Genomic DNA, 23,855 nt, shown 5'->3' with positions numbered 1-23,855 from the left:
ACCTAACTGTACAGCGCGGAGGTATATGAATACGAATAAAGTGCATATGAACGCGCACCTTCATAGAACATACAAACCTCCAACAGCCAGGATCGAACCCGGGACCCCTGTGCAAGAGGCAGGCATGCTAACCGTTAGCTAGGCTATGGGACTGTATTATAGGCTATGTGCGTCTGTTCGGAAATAACCAGTATAGACCCCGTTGCTCACCATTGTGAGACGAAGGGTATTCGAGTACTTAGTATTTCGAATAGTTGTTTCCTATAATACAGTCCCATAGCCTAGCGGTTAGCATGCCTGCCTCTTGCACAGGGTCCCGGGTTAGATCCTGGCTGTTGGAGGTTTGTATGTTCTATGAAGGTGCGCGTTCATATGCACCTGGGCATGAGAAGAAAGATCATGAGAGGCAAGTATTTTGGGAGCAGCTGAGTGAGTGTGTTAGTAGTTTTGATGCACGAGACCGGGTTTTAGTGATGGGTGATTTGAATGCAAAGTTGAGTAATGTGGCAGTTGAGGGAATGATTGTTGTACATGGGGTGTTCACTGTTGTAAATGCAAATGGTGAAGAGCTTGTAGACTTATGTGCTGAAAAAGGGCTGGTGATTGGGAATACCTGGTTTAAAAAGAGAGATATAAATAAGTATACGTATATAAGTAGGAGAGATGGCCAGAGAGCGTTATTGAATTACGTGTTACTCGATAGGCGCGCGAAAGAGAGACTTTTGGATATTAATGTGCTGAGAGGTGCAACTGGAGAGATGTGTGATCATTATCTTGTGAAGGCGAAGGTGAAGATTTGTAGAGGTTTTCAGAAGAGAAGAGAGAATGTTGGGGTGAAAAAAGTGGTGAGAGTAAGTGAGCTTGAGAAGGAGACTTGTGTGAGGAAGTACCAGGAGAGACTGGGTACAGAATGGAAAAAGGTGAGAACAAAGGAGGTAAGTGAAGTGGGGGAGGAATGGGATGTATTTAGGGAATCAGTGATGGCTTTCGCATAAGATGCTTATGGCATGAGAAGCGTGGGAGGTGGGCAGATTAGAAAGGGTATTGAGTGGTGGGATGAAGAAGTAAGATTATTAGTGAAAGAGAAGAGAGAGGAATTTCGAAGATTTTTGCAAGGAAATAATGCAAACGATTGGGAGATGTATAAAAGAGAGAGGCAGGAGGTCAAGAGAAAGGTGCAAGAGGTGAGAAAGAGGGCAAATGAGAGTTGGGGTGAGTGAGTATCATTAGATTTTAGGGAGAATAAAATGATGTTTTGGAAGGAGGTAAATAAAGTGTGTAAGACGAGGGAGCAAATGGGAACTTCAGTGACGGTGGCTAATGGGAAGGTGATAACAAGTAGTGGTGATGTGAGAAAGAGATGGAGTGAATATTTTGAAGGTTTGTTGAATGTGTTTGATGATAGAGTGGCAGATATAGGGTGTTTTGGTCGAGGTGGTGTTCAAAGTGAGAGGGTTAGGGAAAATGATTTGGTAAACAGAGAAGAGGTAGTAAAAGCTTTACGGAAGCTGGAAGCCGGCAAGGCAGCAGGTTTGGATGGTATTGCAGTGGAATTTATTAAAAAAGGAGGTGACTGTATTGTTGACTGGTTGGTAAGGTTATTTCATGTATGTATGGCTCATTTTGAGGTACCTAATGGTTGGCGGAATGCTTGCATAGTGCCATGGTTGCGAGGCGTGGGCTATGAATAGAGTTATGCGGAGGAGGGTGGATGTGCTGCAAATGAGATGTCTGAGGACAATATGTGGTTTAAGGTGGTTTGATAGAGTAAGTAATAATAGGGTAAGAGAGATGTATGGTAATTAAAAGAGTGTGGTTGAGAGAGCAGAAAAGGGTGTTTTGAAAAGGTTTGGTCACATGGAGAGAATGAGTGAGGAAAGATTGACCAAGAGGATATATGTGTCAGAGGTGGAGGGAACGAGAAGTGGGAGACCAAATTGGAGGTGGAAAGATGGAGTGAATAAGATTTTGAGTGATCGGGACCTGAACATGCAGGAGGGTGAAAATCGTGCAAGAAATAGAGTGAATTGGCACGACGTGGTATACCGGGGTCGAAGTTCTGTCAATGGATTGAACCAGAGCATGTGAAACGTCTGGGGTAAACCATGGAAAGTTCTATGGGCCTGCCTGGATGTGGAAAGGGAGCTGTGGTTTCGATGCAGTATTATATGACATCTAGAGACGGATTGTGAACGAATGTGGGCTTTGTTGTCTTCTCCTAACGCTACCATGCACACATGAGAGTGGAGGGGGTTGTTATTTCATGTGTGGCGAGGTGGCGATGAGAATGAATACGGGCAGACAGTATGAATTATGTACTTGTGTATATATCTATACGTCTGTGTGTGTATATATATGTATATGTTCAGATGTAAAGATATGTATATTTGCGTGTGTGGACGTGTATATATATATATATATATATATATATATATATATATATATATATATATATATATATATATATATATATATATATATATATATATATATATATATATATATACTGCCACTCTCCTCTGCACAACTCTATCTATAACCTACGCCTCCCAACCTTATAACATTGTTGGAACGACCATTCCTTGAAACATACCCAACTTTAGTTTCTGAGATATTATTTTTCAGCGCTCTCAGAAACTTTGCCCACTCCTCCACCCTGTGACTCACTTCGGCTTCCATGGTTCCATCTGCTGCGAAATCCACTCCCAGATATCTAAAATATCTTTTCTCCATTCAAACTTACCTACAAATTGATTTGTCCCTCAGTCCTACTGTACCTGATAACCTTGCTCTTATTTACATTTACCCTCAGATTCCTTCTCTCACACACTTTACCAAACTCAGTCACGAGCCGCTGCAGTTTCTTACCCGAATCAGCCACCAGTGCTGTATCATCAGCGAACAACGACTGACTCAATTCCCCAGATCTCTCATCCACAACAGACTGCATACTTGTTCCTCTCTCCAAAACTCTTGCATTCACCTCGCTAACAACCCCATCCATAAACTCATTAAAAAACCATGGAGATATCACAAACCCCTTCCGTAAACCGAATTTCACTGAGAACTAATCTCTTTCCTCTCTTCCTACTCGAACACATGCCTTACATCCTCGATGATAATCTTACTTCTTCATCCCACCACTCACTACCATTTCTAATCTGCCCACCTCCCACGCTTCTCATGCCACAAGCATCTTTTACGCAAGCCATCACTGGTTTTGTAAATACCCCATCACTGCTTCCCTAAATACCTCCCGTTCCATCATCACTCCCCTTACGTCTTTTGTTCTCATATTTTTCCATTCTGTACTCAGTCTCTCCTGTTACTTTCACATACAAGTCTCCTTCCCAAACTCACTTACACACAACACTTTCCTCACCCAAACATGTTCTCTTCTTTTCTGAAAACCTCTACAAATCTTCACCGTTGCCGCCACAAAGCACTATAACATCCAAAAGTCTTTCTTTCGCGCGCCTTTCAATTAAAACGTAACCCTATAAAGCTCTTTGGCCATCTTTGCTATTTACATACGTATACATAAGTACATCTCTCTTTTCAAACCAGATATTCCCAATCACCAGTCCTTTTTCAGCACATAAATCTACAGCCTCTTGACCATTTACATTTACAACACTGAACGCTCCATGTACACTAATTATTCCCTCAACTGCCACATTAAACACATTTGCATTCAAATCACCCATCACTACAACCCGGTCCTGTGCATCAAAAGTACTAAAACACTCACTCAGCACCTCCCAAAATAATGGCCTTTTATGATCTTTCTTCTCATGCCCGGGTGCATATGCACCAATAATCACCCATCTCTCTACATACACTTTCAGTTCTACCCACATCAATCTAGAGTTTACTTTCTTACACTCTATGACATACTCCCACCACTCCCGTTTCAGTAGTGCTACTCCTTCCCTTGCTCTTGTTCATTCACTAACCCCTGACTTTACTCCCAAGATATTCACAAACCACTCTTCCCCTTTACCCTTGAGCTTCGTTTCACTCAGAACCAAAAAATACAGGTTACTTTCCTCAAACATACTATCTATGTCTCCTTTTTTTCTCATCTTGGTTACATCCACACACATTTAGACAACTCAATCTGAGCCTTCGAATAAGATGAGCACTCCCCCCGTGACTTCTTCTGTTTCCCCGTTTAGAAAGTTAAGATACAACGAGGGGAGGATTTCTATACCCCATTCCCGTCCCCTTTAGTCGCCTTATACGACACGTGGGGAATGCGAGGGAAGTATCTTTTCTCCCCTATACCCAGGGATATATATATATATATATATATAAATATATATATATATATATATATATATATATATATATATATATATATATATATATATATATATATATATATATATATATATATATATGTTATTTATTATCTATTTATTATACTTTGTCGCTGTCTCCCGCGTTTGCGAGGTAGCGCAAGGAAACAGACGAAAGAAATGGCCCAACCCCCCCCCCCCATACACATGTATATACATACGTCCACACACGCAAATATACATACCTACACAGCTTTCCATGGTTTACCCCAGACGCTTCACATGCCTTGATTCAATCCACTGACAGCACGTCAACCTCGGTATACCACATCGCTCCAATTCACTCTATTCCTTGCCCTCCTTTCACCCTCCTGCATGTTCAGGCCCCGATCACACAAAATCTTTTTCACTCCATCTTTCCACCTCCAATTTGGTCTCCCTCTTCTCCTCGTTCCCTCCACCTCCGACACATATATCCTCTTGGTCAATCTTTGCTCACTCATTCTCTCCATGTGCCCAAACCACTTCAAAACACCCTCTTCTGCTCTCTCAACCACGTTCTTTTTATTTCCACACATCTCTCTTACCCTTACGTTACTCACTCGATCAAACCACCTCACACCACACATTGTCCTCAAACATCTCATTTCCAGCACATCCATCCTCCTGCGCACAACTCTATCCATAGCCCACGCCTCGCAACAATAGAACATTGTTGGAACCACTATTCCTTCAAACATACCCATTTTTGCTTTCCGAGATAATGTTCTCGACTTCCACACATTCTTCAAGGCCCCCAGAATTTTCGCCCCCTCCCCCACCCTATGATCCACTTCCGCTTCCATGGTTCCATCCGCTGCCAGATCCACTCCCAGATATGTAAAACACTTCACTTCCTCCAGTTTTTCTCCATTCAAACTCACCTCCCAATTGACTTGACCCTCAACCCTACTGTACCTAATAACCTTGCTCTTATTCACATTTACTCTTAACTTTCTTCTTCCACACACTTTACCAAACTCAGTCACCAGCTTCTGCAGTTTCTCACATGAATCAGCCACCAGCGCTGTATCATCAGCGAACAACAACTGACTCACTTCCCAAGCTCTCTCATCCCCAACTGACTTCATACTTGCCCCTCTTTCCAAAACTCTTGCATTTACCTCCCTAACAACCCCATCCATAAACAAATTAAACAACCATGGAGACATCACACACCCCTGCCGCAAACCTACATTCACTGAGAACCAATCACTTTCCTCTCCTCCTACACGTACACATGCCTTACATCCTCGATAAAAGCTTTTCACTGCTTCTAACAACTTGCCTCGCACACCATATATTCTTAATACCTTCCACAGAGCATCTCTATCAACTCTATCATATGCCTTCTCCAGATCCATAAATGCTGCATACAAATCCATTTGCTTTTCTAAGTATTTCTCACATACATTCTTCAAAGCAAACACCTGATCCACACATCCTCTACCACTTCTGAAACCACACTGCTCTTCCCCAATCTGATGCTCTGTACATGCCTTCACCCTCTCAATCAATACCCTCCCATATAATTTACCAGGAATACTCAACAAACTTATACCTCTGTAATTTGAGCACTCACTCTTATCCCCTTTGCCTTTGTACAATGGCACTATGCACGCATTCCGCCAATCCTCAGGCACCTCACCATGAGTCATACATACATTAAATAACCTTACCAACCAGTCAACAATACAGTCACCCCCTTTTTTTTATAAATTCCACTGCAATACCATCCAAATCTGCTGCCTTGCCGGCTTTCATCATCCGCAAAGCTTTCACTACCTCTTCTCTGTTTACCAAATCATTTTCCCTAACCCTCTCACTTTGCACACCACCTCGACCAAAACACCCTATATCTGCCACTCTATCATCAAACACATTCAACAAACCTTCAAAATACTCACTCCATCTCCTTCTCACATCACCACTACTTGTTATCACCTCCCCATTTGCGCCCTTCACTGAAGTTCCCATTTGCTCCCTTGTATGTATATATATATATATATATATATATATATATACATATATATATATATATATATATATATATATATATATATATATATATGTATATATATATATATATATATATATATATATATATATATATATATATATATATATATATCTTTTCTTCTTTAAACTATTCGCCATTTCCCGCGTTAGCGAGGTAGCATTAAGAACAGAGGACTGGGCCTTTGAGGGAATACCCTCACCTGGCCCCCTTCTCTGTTCCGTCTTTTGGAAAATTAAAAAAAAAAAAACGAGAGGGGAGGATTTCCAGCCCCCCGCTCCCACCCCTTTTAGTCGCCTTCTACGACACGCAGGGAATACGTGGGAAGTATTCTTAATCCCCTATCCCCAGGGATTATATATATATATATATATATATATATATATGTATATATGTATATATATATATATATATATATATATATATATATATATATATATATATATATATATATATATATATATATATATATATATATATATATATATATAATATATATATATATGTATATTATATTGTACAAAGGCAAATGGGATAAGAGTCAGTGCTCAAATTACAGAGGTATAAGTTTGTTGAGTATTCCTGGTAAATTATATGGGAGGGCATTGATTGAGAGGGTGAAGGCATGTACAGAGCATCAGATTGGGAAAGAGCAGTGTTGTTTCAGAAGTGGTAGAGGATGTGTGGATCAGGTGTTTGCTTTGAAGAATGTATGTGAGAAACACTTAGAAAAGCAAATGGATTTGTATGTAGCATTTATGGATCTGGAGAAGGCATATGATAGAGTTGATATAGATGCTCTGTGGAAGGTATTAAGAATATATGGTGTGGGAGGCAAGTTGTTAGAAGCAGTGAAAAGTTTTTATCGAGGATGTAAGGCATGTGTACGTGTAGGAAGAGAGGAAATTGATTGGTTCTCAGTGAATGTAGTTTTGTGGCAGGGGTGTGTGATGTCTCCATGGTTGTTTAATTTGTTTATGGATGGGGTTGTTAGAGAGGTGAATGCAAGAGTTTTGGAAAGAGGGGCAAGTATGAAGTCTGTTGGGGATGAGAGAGCTTGGGAAGTGAGTCAGTTGTTGTTTGTTGATGATACAGCGCTGGTGGCTGATTCATATGAGAAACTGCAGAAGCTGGTGACGGAGTTTGGTAAAGTGTGTGAAAGAAGAAAGTTAAGAGTAAATGTGAATAAGAGCAAGGTTATTAGGTACAGTAGGGTTGAGGGTCAAGTCAATTGGGAGGTAAGTTTGAATGGAGAAAAACTGGAGGAAGTAAAGTGTTTTAGATATCTGGGAGTGGATCTGGCAGCGGATGGAACCATGGAAGCGGAAGTGAATCATAGGGTGGGGGAGGGGGCGAAAATTCTGGGAACCTTGAAGAATGTGTGGAAGTCGAGAACATTATCTCGGAAAGCAAAAATGGGTATGTTTGAAGGAATAGTGGTTCCAACAATATTGTATGGTTGCGAGGCGTGGGCTATGGATAGAGTTGTGCGCAGGAGGATGGATGTGCAGGAAATGAGATGTTTGAGGAAAATGTGTGGTGTGAGGTGGTTTGATCGAGTAAGTAACGTAAGGGTAAGAGAGATGTGTGGAAATAAAAAGAGCGTGGTTGAGAGAGCAAAAGAGGGTGTTTTGAAATGGTTTGGCCACATGGAGAGAATGAGTGAGGAAAGATTGACCAAGTGGATATATGTGTTGGAGGTGGAGGTAACGAGGAGAAGTGGGAGACCAAATTGTAGGGGGAAAGATGGAGTGAAAAAGATTTTGTGTGATCGGGGCCTGAACATGGGTTGGGCCTTTCCTTTCGTCTGTTTCCTTGCGCTACCTCTCAAACGCACGAGACAGCGACAAAGCAAAAAAAAAAAGAAAATATATTATTTATATATTTTATTTTACTTTGTTGCTGTCTTCCGCGTTAGCGATGTAGCGCAAGGAAACAGACGAAAAAATTGCTCAACCCACTCACAAACACATGTATATACATACACGTCCACACACGCAAATATTCATACCTAAACATCTCAACGTATACACATATATACACACACAGGCATATACATATATACACACGTACATGATTCATACTTTCTTCCTTTATTCATTCCCATTTCCACCCCACCACACATGACATAAGAACCCCCTCCCCACCATGTGCCCTAGGTTGCGCTAGGAAAAGACAACAAAGGCCACATTCGTTCACACTCAGTCTCTAGCTGTCATGAAAAATGCACCGAAACCACAGCTCCCTTTCCACATCAAGTCCCGAGAGAACTTTCCATGATTTACCCGAGACGCTTCACATGCCTTGGTTCAATCCATTGACACCACGTCGACTCCGGTATACAACATCGTTCCAATTCTCTTTATACCTTGCACGCCTTTCACCCTCTTCCATGTTCAGGCCCCGATCACTCAAAATCTTTTTCACTCCATCTTTCCACCTCCAATTTGGTCTCTGACTTTTCCTCGTTCCCTCCAAGTCTGACACATATATCATCTTGGCCAATCTTTCCTCACTCATTCTCTCCTTGTGACCAAACTATTTCAAAACACCCTCTGCTCTCCCAACCACACTCTTTTTATTAACACACATATTTCTTACCACAGAGTGTTCTCAAACATCTCATATCCAGCACATCCACTCTCCTCAGCACAACTCGATCCATAGCCTACCCCTCGCAACCATATAACATTGTTAGAACCACTATTCCTTCAAACATACCCATTTCTGCTTTCCGAGATAATGGTCTCGACTTCCACACTTCTTCAACGCTCCAAGAACTTTCGTCTCTCCCCCACCCTATGATTCACTTCCGCTTCCATGGTTCCATCCGCTGCCAAATCCACTCCCAGATATCTAAAACACTTCGTCTCCTCCAGTTTTTCTCCATTCAAACTGATCTCCCAATATACTTGTCCCTTAATACTACTGTACCTAATAGCCTTGCTCTTATTCACATTTACTCTGAGCTTTCTTTTTTCACACAATTTAACAAATTCATTCACCCGTTTTGCAGTTTCTGACCCGAATCAACCACCAGCGCTGTATCATCAGCGAACAACTGACTCACTTACCAAGCTCTCTCATGCACAACAGACTGCATACTTGCCCCTCTTTCCAAAACTCTTGCATTCACCTCCCTAACAACCCCATCCATAAAAAAGTCAAACAACCATGAACACATCACACACCACTGCCGCAAAACTACATTCACTGAAATACAATCACTTTCCTCTCTTCCTAAACGTACACATGCCTTACATCCTCGATAAAAACATTTTACTGCTTCTAGCAACTTGCCTGCCACACCATATATTCTTAATGCCTTCCACAGAGCATCTCTATCAACTCTATCATACGCCTTCTCCAAATCCATAAATGCTATATACAAATCCTTTTGATTTTCTGAGTGTTTCTCTCATACATTTTTCAAAGCAAACACCTGATCCAAACCACCTCTACCACTTCTGAAACCACGCTGCTGTTCTCCAGTCTGATGCTCTGTACATGCCTTCACCCTCTCGATGAATACCCTCCCATATAATTTCCCAGGAATACTCAACAAAATTATACGTCTGTAATTTGAGCACTCACTTTTAGTCCCTTTGCCTTTATACAATTTCATTATGCCTAGCATTCCGCCAATCCTCAGGCTCCTCACCAAGAGTCATACATACAGAGAATGACCTTACAAACCAGTCAACAATACAGTCACCCACTTTTTTGATATATTTCACTGCAATATCATCCAAAGCCGCTGCTTTGCAGGCTTTCATCTTCCGCAAACCTTTTACTACCTCTTCTCTGTTTACTAAATCATTCTCCCGAACCCTTTCACTTTGCACACCACCTCGACCAAAACACCTTATATCTGCCCCTCTATCAAACACATTCAATAAACCTTCAAAATAGTCACTCCATCTCCTCACATCACCACTACTTGTTATCACCTCCCCATTTACCCCCTTCACTGATGTTCCCATTTGTTCCCTTGTCTTACGCTCTTTATATACCTCCTTCCAAAACATATTTTCATTCTCCCTAAAATTTAATGATACTCTGTCACCTCAACTCAAAATTGCCTTCTTTTTCACCTCTTGCTCCTTTCATTTGACTTCCTGCCTCTTTCCTTTATACATCTTCCAGTCATTTGAATTAATTGTTTGCAAAAATCGTCCAAATGCCTCTCTCTTCTCTTTCACTAATAATCTTACTTCTTCATCCCACCACTCCCTACCCTTTCTAATCTGCCCACTTCCCTCGCTTCTAATGACAGAAGCATCTTTTGCGAAAGTCATCATTGCTTTCCTAAATACATCCCATTCGTCCCCCACTCCCTTTACATCCTTTGTACTCACCTTTTTCCATTCTGTACTCTTTCTTTCCTGGTAGTTCCTCACAAAATGCTCCTTCCCGAGTTCACTTACTCTCATCACTCTCTTCACCCTAACATTCTCCCTTCTTTTCTGAAAACCTCGGCAAATATTCACCTTCACCTCCACAAGATAATGATCAGACATCCCTCCAGTTGCACCTCTCAGCAAATTAATACCCAAAAGTCTCTCTTTCGCACGCCTATTAACATGTAATGGAATAACACTGTCTGGCCATCTCTCCTACTTACATACGTATAATGATATATATCTCTATTTTTAAACCAGGTATTCCCAATCACCAGTCCTTTTTCACCACACAAATGTCCAAGCTCTTCACTATTTCCATTTACAACACTGAACACCCCACGTACACCTATTATTCCCTCAACTGCCACATTACTCAACTTTGCATTCAAATCACCCATCACTATAATCCGGTCTCGTGCATCATAAATACTAGCACACTCACTCAGCTGCCCCCAAAGCACTTGCCTCTCATGATCTTTCTTCTCATGCCAAGGTGTATATGCACCAATAATCAGCCATCTCTCTCCATCCACTTTCAGTTTTACCCATATCAGTCTAGAGTTTACTTTCTTACACTCTATCACATACTCCCACCACTCCTGTTTCAGGCGTAGTGCTCCTCCTCCCCTTGATCTTGTCTTCTCACTAACCCCTGACTTTACGCCCAAGACATTCTCAAACCACTGTTTCCCTTTACCCTTAAGTTTCGTTTCACTCAGAGCCAAGACACCCCTGCAAATGACTGGGAGATGTATAAAAGAAGTAGGTAGGAGTTCAAGAGAAAGGTGCAAGAGGTGAAAAAGAGGGCAAATGAGAATTGGGGTGAGAGAGTATCATTATATTTGAGAGAGAATAAAAAGATATTTACAAAGGAGGTAAATAAAGTGCGTAAAACAAAAAAAAACAAATGGGAACATCAGTGAAAGGGGCTAAGGGGGAGGTGATAACAAGTAGTGGTGATGTGAGAAGGAGATGGAATGAGTATTTTGAAGATATTGTTGAATGTGTTTGATGATAGAGTGGCAGATATAGGGTGTTTTGGTCGTGGTGGTGTGCAAAGTGAGAAGGTTAGGGAGAATGATTTGGTAAAAAGAGAGGAGGTAGTAAAAGATTTGCGGAAGATGAAAGCCGGCAAGGCAGCAGGTTTGGATGGTACTGCAGTGGAATTTATTAAAAAAGTGGGTGACTCTGTTGTTGACTGGTTGTTAAGGTTATTTAATGAATGTATGACTCATGGTGAGGCGTCTGTGGATTGGCGGAATGCTTGCATAGTGCCATTGTACAAAGGAAAAGGGGATAAAAATGAGTGTCCAAATTACAGAGGTATAAGTTTGTTGAGGATTCCTGGGAAATTATATTGGAGGGTATTGATTGAGATAGTGAAAGCATGTACAAAGCATCAGATTAGGGAAGAACAGTGTGGCTACAGAAGTGGTAGAGGATGTCTGGATCAGGTGTTTGCTTTGAAGAGTGTATATAAGAAATACTTAGAAAGGCTAATGGGTTTGTATGTAGCATTTATGGATCTGGATAAGGCATATGGGCATATGATAGAGGTGATATAGATGCTCTGTGGAAGGTATTAAGATTATATGATGAAGGAGGCAAGTTGTTAGAAGCAGTGAAAAGCTTTTATCGAGGATGCAAGATGTAAGAGTAGGAAGAGAGGAAAGTGACTGGTTCTCAGTGAATTTCGGTTTGCGGCAGGGGTTCGTGATGTGTCCATTGTTGTTTAATGTGTTTATGGATATGGTTGTTAGGGAGGTGAATGCAAGAGTTTTGGAAAGAGGGGCAAGTATGCAGTCTGTTGTGGATGAGAGAGCTTGGGATGTGAGTCAGTTGTTGTTCGCTGATGATACAGCGCTGGTGGCTGATTCGGGTGGGAAACAGCAGAAGCTGGTGACTAAGTTTGATGAAGTGTGTCAAAGAAGAAAGTTCAGAGTAAATGTGAATAAGAGCAAGGCTATTAGGTACAATAGGGTTGAGAGAGAAGTCAATTGGGAGGTAAGTTTAATTGGGGAAAAACTGCAGTGGATTTGGCAGCGGATGGAACCAAGGAAGCGGAAGTTAATCATAGGGAGGGTGAGGGGCGAAAGTTCTGGGAGCGTTGAAGAACGTGTGGAATCCGAGAACATTATCTCGGAAAGCAAAAATGGGGTTGTTTGAAGGAATAGTGGTTCCAACATTGTTATATGGTTTCGAGGCGTGTGCTATAGATTGAGTTGTATAGAGGAGGGTGAATGTGCTGGAAATGAGATGTTTGAGGACAATCTGTGGTGTGAGGTGGTTTGATCGAGTAAGTAATAATAGCGTAAGAGAGATGTTTGGTAACAAAAAGAGTGTAGTTGAGAGAGCAGAAGAGGGTGTTTTGAAATGCTTTGGTCACATGGAGAGAATGAAAGTGGAAAGATTGGCCAAGAGGATATATGTGTCAGAGGTGGAGGGAACGAGGAGAAGTTGTAGACCAAATTGGAGGTGGAAAGATGGAGTGAAAATGATTTTGAGTGATCGGGGCCTGAACATGTAGGAGTGTGAAAGGCGTGAAAGGAATAGAGTGAATTGGAACGATGTTTTATACCGGGGTCGACGTGCTGTCAATGGATTGAACCAGGGCATATGAATCTTTCTGGGTAAACCATGGAAACTTTTGTGAGGCCTGGATGTGGAGAGGGAGCTGTGCTTTCGGTGCATTATACCTGACAGCTAGAGACTAAGTGCTAACGAATATAGCCTTTGTTGCCTTTTCCTAGCACTACCTAGCGCGCTGACTGGAGGAGGGGGGTGGAGACGGAATGAATAAAGGCAGCAACTATGAATTATGTACATGTGTATATATGTATATGTCTGTGTATTTAGAGGTATGTATACGATGAAATATATTGGTATGTATATATGCATATGTGGGCGTGTATGAGGATGGGATGGGGCACCCTTTTTTCTGCTTTCTTGCGTTACCTCACTAACGTGGGAGACAGCGACAAAGTATAATAATAAAAAAAATCCACTCCTACTAATCTAAAACACTTGACTTCCTCCAGTTTTTCTCCATTTAAACTTACCTCCCAATTGACTTGTCCCTCAACCCTACTGTATCTAATAACCTTGCTCTCATTCACATTTACTCTTAACTTTCTTCTTTCACACACTTTACCAAACTCAGTTACAAGCTTCTGTAGTTTGTCACCCGAATCATCCATAACAGACTGCATACTAGCCCCCCTCCACATCTCTTGTATTCACCTACCTAGGAACCCCATCTATAAACAAATTTAACGACCATGGAGACATCACACATCTCTGCCGTATGCCGACATTCACTGAGAACCAATCATCTTCCTCTCTTCATTCTCGTACATATGCCCTACATTCTCGATAAAAACTTTTCACTGCTTCTAGCAACTTGCCTCTCATACCATATATTCTTATTACCTTCCACAGAGCATCCCTATCAAATGTATCATATGCCTTCTCTAGATTCATAAAGGCTACATACAAATCCAATTCTTTTTCTAAGTATTTCTCATAACCATTCTTTAAAGCAAACACCTGATCCATATATCCTCTACCACCTCTGACACAACACTGCGCTTCCCCAATCTGATGCTCTGTACATGCCTTCACCCTCTCAATCAATACCCTCCCATATAGTTTCCAAAGAATACCCAACAAACTAATACCTCTGTATTTGAGCACTCACCTTTATCCCTTTTATTTTTGCACAATGGCACTATGCATGTATTCCGCCAATTCTCAGGCACCTTACCATGAGTCATACATACATTAAATATCCTTACCAACCAGTGAACAACACAGTCTCCCTCTTTTTTGATAAATTCCACTGTAATACCGTCCAAACCCCCTGCTTTGCCAGCTTTCATCTTCCGCAAATCTTTTACTACCTCTTCTCTGTTTACCAAATCACTCTCCCTATCCCTCTCACTTCGCACACCAGCTCGAACAAAACACCCTATATCTGCCACTCTATCATCTAACACATTCTACAAACCTTCAAAATACTGACTCCATCTCCTTCTCACGTCACTACTACTTGTTATCATCTCCGCATTAACCCCCTTCACCAATGCTCCCATTTGTTTCCTTGTCTTACGACCTTTATTTACCTCCTACCGAAACACCTTTTTATTCACCCTAAAATTTAATGATACTCTATCACCCCAACTCTCATTTCCCCCCTTTTTCACCTCTTTCAACACTCTCTCACCACAGCTCTCATTTGCCCTCTTTTTCACCTCTTCCACCTTTTTTTTTTTGTCATCCTGCCTCTTTCTTTTATACATCTCCCAAGCTCTTGCACTACTTCCTTGCAAAACTCGTCTAAATGCCTCTCTCTTCATTTTCACCAATAATCTTACTCCTTCATCCCACCACTCACTACCCTTTCTAATCTGCCCACCTCCCACGCTTCTCATGACCCAAGTATCTTTTGCGCAAGCCATCACTGCTTTCCTAAATACATCCCATTCCTCCCCACTCCCTTTACGTCATTTGCTCTTACATTTTTCCATTCTGCACTCAGTACCGCGTGGTACTTCCTCACATAAGTCTCCTTCTCAAGCTAACTTACTTTCACCAGTCTCTTCACCCCAACAGGCTCTCTTCTTTTCTGAAAACCTCTACAAATCGTCACCTTCGCCTCAACAAGATAATGATCACACATCCCTCCACTTGCACTTCTCAGCACATTAACATCAAAAAGTCTCTCTTTCACGTACGCACCTATCAATTAACACGCAATCCAATAGCGATCTCTGGCCATCTCTCCTACTTGCATACGCAAACTTACGTAAATATTTCTTTTGAAACCAGGTATTCCCAATCACCAGTCCTTTTTCAGCACACAAATCTACAAGCTCTTCACCATTTCCATTTACAACACTGAACACCCCATGTGCATCAATTATTGCCTCAACTGCCATATTACTCAACTTTGCATTGAAATCACCAATCACTATAACCCGGTCTCGTGCATCAAAACTATTAACACACGCATTCAGCTGCTCCCAAAATACTTGCCTCTCATGATATTACTATTCTTGCTCAAGTGCATAGGCACCAATAATCACCTATCTCTTTCTATTTACTTCCAGTTTTACCAATATAAATCAATCTATATATATATATATATATATATATATATATATATATATATATATATATATATATATATATATATATATTATCCCTGGGGATAGGGGAGAAAGAATACTTCCCACGTATTCCCTGCGTGTCGTAGAAGGCGACTAAAAGGGAAGGGAGCGGGGGGCTGGAAATCCTCTCCTCTCATTTTCTTTTTCTTTTTTTTCCAAAAGAAGGAACAGAGAAGGGGGCCATGTGAGGATATTCCCTCAAAGGCCCAGTCCTCTGTTCTTAACGCTACCTCGCTAATGCGGGAAATGGCGAATAGTATGAAAATATATATATATATATATATATATATATATATATATATATATATATATATATATATATATATATATATATATATATATATAATTTTATCATTCATTATACTTTGACGCCCTCTCCCGCGTTAGCGAGGTAGCGCAAGGAAAAAGAGGAAAGAATGGCCTAACCTACCCACATAAACATGTATATATATATATATATATATATATATATATATATATATATATACACGTGTCCACACACGTACATATGCATACCTATACATTTCAACGTATACATATATATAAATACACAGATGTATACATATATATACATACACAGACGTATACATATATACATATGTGTATAATTCATAATGTCTGCCCTTATTCATTCGCGTTGCGACCCCGCCACACATGAAATGACAACACCCTCCCCCCGCATGTGCGCAAGATAGCACTAGGAAAAGACAAGAAAGGCCACATTCGTTCACACTCAGTCTCTAGCTGTCATGTATAATGCACCGAAACCACAGCTCCCTTTCCACATCTTGGCCCCACAGAACTATCCATGGTTTACCCCAGACGCTTCATATGCCCTCGTTCAGTTCACTGACAACACGTCGACCCCGGTATACCATATCGTTCTAATTCACTGTATTACTTGCATGCCTTTCACCCTCCTGCATGTTCAGGCCCCGATCACTCAAAATCTTTTTTCACTCGATCTTTCCACCTCCAATTTGGTCTCCCGCTTCTACTCTTTCCCTCTACCTCTGACTCATATATCCTCTTTTTCCTCACAGATTCTCTCCATGTGACCAAACCATTTCAAAACACCCTCTCCTGCTCTCTCAATCAGACTCTTTCTATAACCACACATCTCTCTTACCCTTTCATTACTTACTCGATCAAACTACCTCAAACCGCATATTGTCCCCAAACATCTCCTTTCTAACACATCCACTCTCTGCACAACTCTATGTATAGCCTACGCCTCGCAACCATATAACATTCAAACATACCCATTTTTGCTTTCCGAGATAACATTCTCGCCTTCCACACATTTTTCAACGCACCCAGAACTTTCGCCCCCTCCCCCTCCCTATGACTCATTTCTGCTTCCAAGGTGCCATCTGGTGCCAAATCCACTCCCAGATATCTAAAACACCTCAACTCCTCCAGTTTTTCTCCATTCAAACATATGTCCCAGTTGACTTGTCCCTCAACCCTACTGTACCTAATAACCTAACTTTTATTCACATTTGCTCTCAGCTTTCTTCTTTCACACACTGTACCTCACTCAGTCACCAGCTTCTGCAGTTTCTCACCCGAATCAGCCACCAGCGCTGTAATATCAGTGAACAAGAAATGACTCACTTTCCAAGTTTCTCATCCAGAACAGAATCCAAAACTCTTCCATTCACCTCCCTAACAACCGCATCCATAAACAAATTAAACAACCATGGAGACATCACACACCCCAGCCGCAAACCCACATTCACTGAGAACCAATCACTTTCCTCTCTTCCTACTCGTACACATGCTTTACATCCTCGATAAAATCTTTTCACTGCCTCTAACAACTTGCCTCCCACACCATATATTCTGAATACCTTCAAAGAATCATGTCTATCAACTGTATCACATGTCTTTTTCAAATCCATAAATGATACATACAAACCCACTTGCTTTTCTAAGTATTTTTCACATACATTCTTTAAAGTAAACACCTGATCGACACATCTACCACTTCTGAAACCACAATGCTTTTCCCCATTTTCTGTGCATGCCTTCACCCTCTCAATCAATACCCTCCCATATAATTTCCCATGAATATTCAACAAACTTATACCTCTGTAATTTGAGCAGTCACCTTTATCCCCTTTGCCTTTGCACAATGGCACTATACGAGTATTCCACCAATCCCCAAGCATGTCACCATGAGTAATAGATACATTAAATGACCTTACCAACCACTCAACAACACAGTCACCCACTCTTTTTTTTTAATAAATTCCACTGCAATACCATTCAAAGCCGCTGCCATGCCAGCTTTCATCTTCCGCAAAGCTTTTACTACCTCTTCTCTGTTTACCAAACGATCCTCCCTGACCCCTTCACTTTACACACCACCTCAACCAAAACACACTTTATATGCCACTCTATCATCAAACACATTCAACAAACCCTCAAAATACTCACTCCATCTCTTTCTCACATCACTACTACTTGTTATTACCTCCCCATTACCCCCTTCATTGATGTGATTATTTGTTTCCTTGTCTTATGCACTTTATTTACCGCCTTACAAAACATCCTTTTATCCTCCCTAAAATTTACCTCCTGCCTCTTTCTTTTATACATCTAAGCAAATGCATTATTTCCCTGGAAAAATAATTCAAATGCCTCAGTCTTCTCTTTCACAAATATTCTTACTTCTTCACTCCACCACTCACTACACTTTCTAATCTGCCCACCTCCCAAGCTTCTCATGCCACAAACACCTTTTGCGCAAGCCATCACTGCTTCCCTAAATACATCCCATTCCTCCACCACTCCCCTTACGTCCTTTGTTTTCACCTTTTTCCATTCTTTACTGAGTCTCTCTTGGTTCTTCCCCACAGAAATCTCCTTCCCAACTTCACTTACTCTCAGCACTCTCTTCACCTCAACATTGTCTCTTCTTTTTTGAAAACTCTACACTTCTTCACTTCGCCTCAACAAGATAATGATCAACATCCCTCTCACTTGCACTCTCAGCACATTAATATCAAAAGTCTCTGTTTCCGCACGCACTATCAATTAACCGTAATCCAATAACGATCTCTGGCCATTTCTCCTATTTGATCATACGTCAAACTAGTAATATTTCTTTTCAAACAAGGTATTCCAATCACCAGCCTTTTTCAGGCAGAAAATCTACAAGCTCTTCACCATTTCCATTTACAACACTGAACAGCCCATGTACACCAATTATTGCCCCCAATTGCCATATTACTCAAACCTTTGCATTAAATCACCGATCTATACCCTAAACACACTCGCTTTAGCTGCTCCCAAAAACTTGCCTCTCATGATCTTCTTTCATGCCAGGTGCATAGGCACCAATAATCACCTATCTCTTTTTATTCACTTCCCGTTTTACCAATATAAATCAAACTATATATATATATATATATATATTATATATAAAATATATATAAATATATATATATATATATATATATATTATCCCTGGGGATAAGGGAGAAAGAATACTTCCCAAAGTAAATTCCCGCGTGTCCCTAGAAGGGGACTAAAAAGGGAAGGGAGCGGGGGGCTGGAAATCCTCTCCTCTCATTTTCTTTTCTTTTTTTCCAAAAGAAGGAACAGAGAAGGGGGCCATGTGAGGATAATTCCCTCAAAAGGGCCCCGTCCTCTGTTCTTAACGCTAAACCTCGCTAATGCGGGAAATGGCGAATAGTATGAAAAATAATATATATAAAAATATATAAATATATATATTTATATATAATATATATATATATATATATAATATATATAATATATATTAATTTTATCATTCCATTATACTTTGACGCCCTCTCCCGCGTTAGCGAGGTAGCGCAAGGAAAAAGAGGGAAAAAATGGCCCAAAACCTACCCACAAAAACATGTTTTATAAAATATATAATATATATAATAAAATATATATATAATACACGTGTCCACACAGTACATATGCATACCTATACATTTCAACGTATACATATATATAAATACACAGATGATAACATATATATAAAATACACAGACGTATACATATATACATATGTGTATAATTCATAATGTCTGCCCTTATTCATTCGCGTTGCGACCCCGCCACACATGAAATTACAACAACCCTTCCCCCCGCATGTGCGCAAGATAGCACTAGGGAAAAAACAAGAAAAGGGCCCCATTCGTTCACACTCAGTCTCTAGCTGTCATGTATAATGCCCGAAAACCCCAGCTCCCTTTCCACATCTTGGCCCCACAGAACTATCCATGGTTTACCCCAGACGCTTCATATGCCCCGTTCAGTTCACTGACAACACGTCGACCCCGGTATACCATATCGTTCTAATTCACTGTATTACTTCATGCCTTTCACCCTCCTGCATGTTCAGGCCCCGATCACTCAAAATCTTTTTTCACTCGATCTTTCCACCCCAATTTGGTCCCCGCTTCTACTCTTTCCCTCTACCTCTGACTCATATATCCTCTTTTTCCTCACAGATTCTCTCCATGTTTACCAAACCATTTCAAAACACCCTCTCCTGCTCTCTCAATCAGACTCTTTCTATAACCACACAACTCTCTTACCCTTTCATTACTTACTCGATCAAAATACCCAAACCGCATATTGTCCCCAAACATCTCCTTTCTAACACATCCAAATCTCTGCACAATCTATGTATAGCCTACGCCTCGCAACCATATAACATTCAAACATACCCATTTTTGCTTTCCGAGATAACATTCTCGCCTTTCCCCACATTTTTCAACGCACCCAGAACTTTTGCCCCCTCCCCCTCCCTATGACTCATTTCTTTGCTTCCAAGGTGCCATCTGGTGCCAAATCCCCCTCCCAGATATCTAAAACACCTCAACTCCTCCAGTTTTTTCTCCATTCAAACATATGTCCCAAATTGACTTGTCCCTCAACCCTACGTACCTAATAACCTAACTTTTATTCACATTTGCTCTCAGCTTTCTTCTTTCACACACTGTACCTCACTCAGTCACCAGCTTCTGCATTTTTCTCACCCGAATCAGCCACCAGCGCTGTAATATCAGTGAACAAGAAATGACTCACTTTCCAAGTTTCTCATCCAGACAGAATCCAAAACTCTTCCATTCACCTCCCTAACAACCGCATCCATAAACAAATTAAACAACCATGGAGACATCACACACCCCAGCCGCAAACCCACATTCACTGAGAACCAATCACTTTCCTCTCTTCCTACTCGTACACATGCTTTACATCCTCGATAAAATCTTTTCACTGCTTCTAACAACTTGCCTCCCACACCATATATTCTGAATACCTTCAAAGAATCATGTCTATCAACTGTATCACATGTCTTTTTCAAATCCATAAATGATACATACAAACCCACTTGCTTTTCTAAGTATTTTTCACATACATTCTTTAAAGTAAACACCTGATCGACACATCTACCACTTCTGAAACCACAATGCTTTTCCCCATTTTCTGTGCATGCCTTCACCCTCTCAATCAATACCCTCCCATATAATTTCCCATGAATATTCAACAAACTTATACCTCTGTAATTTGAGCAGTCACCTTTATCCCCTTTGCCTTTGCACAATGGCACTATACGAGTATTCCACCAATCCCCAAGCATGTCACCATGAGTAATAGATACATTAAATGACCTTACCAACCACTCAACAACACAGTCACCCACTCTTTTTTTTAATAAATTCCACTGCAATACCATTCAAAGCCGCTGCCATGCCAGCTTTCATCTTCCGCAAAGCTTTTACTACCTCTTCTCTGTTTACCAAACGATCCTCCCTGACCCCTTCACTTTACACACCACCTCAACCATAACACACTTTATATGCCACTCTATCATCAAACACATTCAACAAACCCTCAAAATACTCACTCCATCTCTTTCTAACATCACTACTACTTGTTATTACCTCCCCATTACCCCCTTCATTGATGTGATTATTTGTTTCCTTGTCTTATGCACTTTATTTACCGCCTTACAAAACATCCTTTTATCCTCCCTAAAATTTACCTCCTGCCTCTTTCTTTTATACATCTAAGCAAATGCATTATTTCCCTGGAAAAATAATTCAAATGCCTCAGTCTTCTCTTTCACAAATATTCTTACTTCTTCACTCCACCACTCACTACACTTTCTAATCTGCCCACCTCCCAAGCTTCTCATGCCACAAACACCTTTTGCGCAAGCCATCACTGCTTCCCTAAATACATCCCATTCCTCCACCACTCCCCTTACGTCCTTTGTTTTCACCTTTTTCCATTCTTTACTGAGTCTCTCTTGGTTCTTCCCCACAGAAATCTCCTTCCCAACTTCACTTACTCTCACCACTCTCTTCACCTCAACATTGTCTCTTCTTTTTTGAAAACTTCTACACTTCTTCACTTTCGCCTCCACAAGATAATGATCAGACATCCCTCTAGCTGCACCTCTCAGCACATTAATATCCAAAAGTCTCTGTTTCGCACGCCTATCAATTTACAGTTAATCCAATAACGCTCTCTGGCCATTTCTCCTATTTATATACGTATACTAAGTAAATCTCTGTATTCAAACAAGGTATTCCCAATCATCAGCTTTTTCAGTGCAGAAATCTACAAGCTCTTCACCATTTCCATTTACAACACTGAACAGCCCATGTACACCAATTATTCCCTCATGTGCCACATTACTCACCTTTGCATTCTAATCACCGATCTCTACTAACACACTCGCTCAGCTGCTCCCAAAGCACTTGCCTCTCATGATCTTTCTTCTCATGACCAGGTGCATATGCAACAATAATCATCCATATCTCTCCATCCACTTTCAGTTTTACCCATATCAATCGAGAGTTTACTTTTTTACACTCTATCACATACTCCCACCACTCCTGTTTCATGAGTAGTGCTACTCCTTTCTTTGCTCTATTATCGTCTCATCAACCCCTGACTTTACTCCCAAGACATTCCTAAACCACTCTTCCCCTTTACCCTTGAACTTTGTTTCGCTCAGAGCCAGAACATCCACGTTTCTTTCCTCAAACATACTATCATTCTTTCTCATCTTGGTACACCACACACATTTAAACACCCCAATCTGAGTTTTCGAGGAGGATGACCACTCCCTGGGTGACTCTCATTTATGTTTCCCATTTTAGAAAATTGAAATACAAGGACGGGAGGGTTTCTATCACTCCGCTCCCGTCCCATTTAGGCGCATTCTACGACATGTGAGGAATGCGTGAGAAGTATATATATATATATATATATATAAATATATATATGTATATATATATATATATATATATATATATATATATATATATATATATATATATATATATATATATATATATATATATATATATTCTTTTTTTCTTTCAAACTATTCGCCATTTAATACGTTAGCAAGGTAGCGTTAAGAACAGAGGACTAAGCCTCTGAGGGAATATCCTCACCTGGCGCCCTTCTCTGTTCCTTCTTTTGGAATATTAAAAAAATAGAAACAAAAGGGGAGGATTTCAAGCCCCCCGCTTCCTACCCTTTCAGTCGCCCTTCTACGACACGCAGGGAATACGTGGTAAGTTTTCTTTCTCCCCTATCCCCAGGGATAATATATAAATATACATATATATATATATATATATATATATATATATATATATATATATATATATATATATATATATATATATATATATATATATATTTTTCTTTTTCTTTTATTTTTTCTTTTTTTTTTGCTTCGTCGCTGTCTCCCGCGTTTGCGAGGTAGTGCAAGGAAACAGACGAAAGAAATGGCCCAACCCACCCCCATACACATGTATATACATACGTCCACACACGCAAATATACATACCTACACAGTTTTCCATGGTTTACCCCAGACGCTTCACATGCCCTGATTCAATCCACTGACAGC

Source organism: Panulirus ornatus, chromosome 12 (assembly GCF_036320965.1).
Source record: "Panulirus ornatus isolate Po-2019 chromosome 12, ASM3632096v1, whole genome shotgun sequence".
Lineage (NCBI taxonomy): Eukaryota > Metazoa > Arthropoda > Malacostraca > Decapoda > Palinuridae > Panulirus > Panulirus ornatus.
Note: the sequence above shows the minus strand (reverse complement) of the source record.